Source organism: Limulus polyphemus, unplaced genomic scaffold (genome assembly GCF_000517525.1).
Source record: "Limulus polyphemus unplaced genomic scaffold, Limulus_polyphemus-2.1.2 Scaffold4, whole genome shotgun sequence".
In the NCBI taxonomy this organism is placed as follows: Eukaryota; Metazoa; Arthropoda; class Merostomata; order Xiphosura; family Limulidae; genus Limulus; species Limulus polyphemus.
In genome coordinates this window covers 2,193,811-2,196,664 of record NW_013665614.1, presented here as the reverse complement: position 1 = coordinate 2,196,664, position 2,854 = coordinate 2,193,811, and positions in this window count along the sequence as shown.

Sequence of the window (2,854 nt, the reverse complement as noted above, 5' to 3'; positions counted from 1 at the left end):
TTCCTTGGTGAATGCCCTAGCATTTACTAGATATAGGGTAGTCTGGTATATATAAGATGGTCACGGCGTGACGTGACAATATGTGTGTAGACAGTGAGTAATTGATCTGCAGTCAGAGAGTATTGTTGAAGTTAACGTTTGTTTTAGCGCGATTGTTGAAATTAAGTGTATCGTAAAGTTTTATTCGGAAAGAATAAACCAGTTTTATTATGAAAGGACTTGTGTCGCTAAAGTTTCGTCGGAACGAAGTTACGGAAAATTAATTAACAAACGGAGACGTAACAACCCTTTAAAACACAGAGTTAGGAAACAAAGTGAATCCTTTAACAATGAATACAATCATAACTATACCATAATACAACTCATTAAACACACTGCCTGACATTACTATAAAATAACCTTTACAACACACTGAAATTTACAAACGGGACAATAAAATAAACCCTTAAATTACATTATGAAAAGAAAAATTAAGTATACTCCTTTAAAAGTACATTACACAGAAATCATAATGATGTAGATACAACAATAAACCAAAAGCGACACCATGAAAATAATGCACAAATTCATGACAAAAATTAAAAAGGAAAATGTATACAATTATACCAAAAAGAAAGCATCTAAAATGTGAAATAAAACATACGAGTTAAATTACAATTGACTATATGAATAAGCAGAATGATTAAATAATCCATACATTAAAACAAAAATCAAATACGGAGTTTCTTGTTAAAATATGTATACTTAAGTAAATAAATAAAAAAGAAGAAATGTACTCACTCAACAGTAAGCACAAGACCTTACTACAAACCCCGATAGCAAATTATCTAATGCAGCAGATGTGTTGCATTAGCTGATGGCATAGCGCTAATGGTCTCACGGGCTAGGACCTATCTGGTTTAGGACAGCTCAGTCGCCGTACCTACTCTTCCAACCATGATAATGGGTAAGGTGGTGTCTGGGCTTTCTAGACAGTGTTGACTTAACCTCAATTATAGTAGAAGTCCTTGCTTTGTTTCTGCTAAAATGATGGCAGGTCCTACAGTTGATGTTGACAGTAAAACCCCTCCATGATGGAGGTGGTAGTCCAAATGCTAGATGGCTGGTTTGGACTACCGCAGTGATTGTTATTTAAGTTGCCAGAGTTGGGACCTGTCTTACTTCTAATCTTCCAGAGCCTGGTCGGCCTTCAAGAGGATCCAAGCTCCAGAAAGGTTTTCTTGAATTTTTTAAATGTATTGTTCCATCTGAAGATGTGAACACATCTGGTGCTAATAATGTTGGTCACATTGTGCCTTTGAAAGGACATTTCAGTAGTGGTTTTCTTTTTTTGGGGGGATAGAAGATATGTCTCCACTAAGGTACTTGAAAGATCCTCCTCAAGAGTCAATGTCATTGTTTCTGCTGCTCCTTCCATCACTGATATGTCCATTGGGGGTTTAAACTACTGATAGGGGCTGCCTTACCCTGGGAAACTTCAGATCTATCCCAACAACAGATTCAGTGAGTTCTACCATTTCAGGTGTATAGGCCAACAACAAATCTTCATCCATGGGTTCATCTGGGGTGAATTTAAGGTCAGCTCTTGTAGTCGGAGAGTTGTCTTTTTAGCTTGTTTCTTGGTTGAAGAGGAAGTCCTGGTCATAGTGATCTACATCATAATGATATTCCTGTTTCAAACAATGTGCAGAACGACTGACTTAGGTTAATCAAATAAAGAGATAGCCAGAAGGGTCAAGAGTTTGATGTTAAATAGCAAAATCTGGATTGAAAACATGTTCAGATGTGTTGTGATTGATCAGTAGTTCAGAGAGGTTTGAAGGCTGTAAAAAGTATCGTAACTGCTTGGTTACAACAACGACCTGCTCTAAAGTCGCTTTTACAAGTAAGGCATTACAACTATTACATCACGCAGCATTTATCCAGACTCTATGAGTACCCATGCCTAAACCACCAGAAGAAAATGTATCCCTATCAATTTCTCTGTCCTCGAGGCTTCACTTGGTCTCCCCTTCATCATTTCCTATAACTATGCTGTCACCCTTGCTAGTCAACAGCCAAAACAGCTTATCCTCCAACCACACTCCTTTCAGTAGCATCTGGTTATCACCATGGATAGAACTCAAATCCTATTAGAAAGGAAATAAGCAAAGACTGCAAACAACTGGTTCCTTGGGTTAGCCATTGTACACGTGTCAACCTCTACTTCTGACAATTAATATTCACAAACGCTTACATTGTCTCTCCCTTCAAAACTTTTTCCACGTACAAGTTTTAATACCAGGTATGACTTACAAAGTTTCACTATGTATGTTGCTTTTCGCTTACGGTCCGGCATGGCCAAGTGGTTAGGGAGCTCGACTCGCCATCTGCGGATCGCGGGTTCGAATCCCCGTCCCGCCAAACATGATCGCCCTTTCAGCCATGGCGACGTTATAATAAATCGGTCAATCCCACTATTCGTTGGTAAAAGAGTTGGCGGTGAGTGGTGATAACTAGCTGCCTTCTCTTTAGTCTTACACTGCTAAATTAGGGACGGCTAGCGCAGATAGCCTTCGTGTAGCTTTGTAAGAAATTCAAAACAAACTTTTCGCTTCTAGCAGTATACTCAGCCTGCATTTTCATACATTTTAACTGCACCTTGTTGTGAAATGATGTTTAGAAAATATTAAGTAAAATTATATGCTTATTAAATAGTTCAACCAGCATGGTTTAAAATATTCTTACCATAACCAAATAAAACATTGGATGGACCAAATTTATATTTGATATATTTAACATTCTGACTATGAATTACAATAACTACTGATAATTTCACTTACTCCTGATTGTTTTTTTTTTGTTTGGAATTTCG